Source organism: Aplysia californica, unplaced genomic scaffold (assembly GCF_000002075.1).
Source record: "Aplysia californica isolate F4 #8 unplaced genomic scaffold, AplCal3.0 scaffold00172, whole genome shotgun sequence".
Taxonomy (NCBI): Eukaryota; Metazoa; Mollusca; class Gastropoda; order Aplysiida; family Aplysiidae; genus Aplysia; species Aplysia californica.
The window spans coordinates 720073-721104 of NW_004797442.1; positions in this window are offsets into that span (position 1 = coordinate 720073).

A 1032-nucleotide genomic window follows, 5' to 3' on the forward strand; every position below is an offset into this window, starting at 1 on the left:
CCCCCCTTTTTTTTTTCAAACTGTCACAGCTGAGGACAATGTTGCATGACATGGGAACCAGGAGTGTATTAACACCTTTAGGCCGGTCCCACAGTGGCTCTGTAGGTCTGACCTGTAGCTCGCCTACCTCGCACCGTGCAAATGAACGTATACATTATCGTGAGCCTGAGCAGTGTCGCTGTATGGTCTGTCTGTTGTCCGCTGAGCTGCGCGACGCGTCAGACGTGCTATTCAACAGTGTTGCCAGATGTGCCTATCACATTCTTTGGCTTTAGGGCTAACAAGTTATAACTTTTTAGGCTAAATGAACCAACGCGTTACGGTCTACTATAATATGGGGAATAGTCTTCGAGTGTCTGCTATGCCAAAAACAAAAGAAAAAACGCACACTTGTAAAAATTAACGAAAATCCCGAGGCGTCAATTTTGAAGCAGCTTGCTTCAGAACTTTCCAAATGAAGCTCCACTCAAAGAAAAAGTGCCTGGTTCAGCTGACACAACTGACAGTGTTTTAGTCTGGAGAATATCTTGATCGTTAGTCAAAATAAGTACACTCAATAAAGAGATAGGAATCATTTAAATTAATAAGGGCCTATTGGTAAAGTAAAAAAAATAACTGACAGTGATAGAGCGAAGCTTACGTTTTCAGCGGCCTCACGTTCATTGAAGTAACATCTGCTCCAGCTAATATATATATATCGACATCTCAAATTCTAGAAAGGCAACACAGGCGAGACAAGATATGATGTTGCGAGAAAATTAAATTGTAAAAATCGTGGCAAAAACCACTTCCCAAAATGTCTTGTGCGTGCAGGTAATTTTTTTAAAGAAAAGAAAGTTGTATAATCTGAGACTTTTCACATCTTTTTTCTTCTTTTTTTTTTTTGGGAAGCGCACCAGATTCTAGAACAAACTTCTGGAAATCTTATTTACAGCCACTTCTTGGGTTAATATTTGTTTATAGCGTTTGCACGTGAGTTTGTTTGTAACCCTCATTCTTTTGGTTTTATGGGGGGAGGGTCTTGTTGGGGTT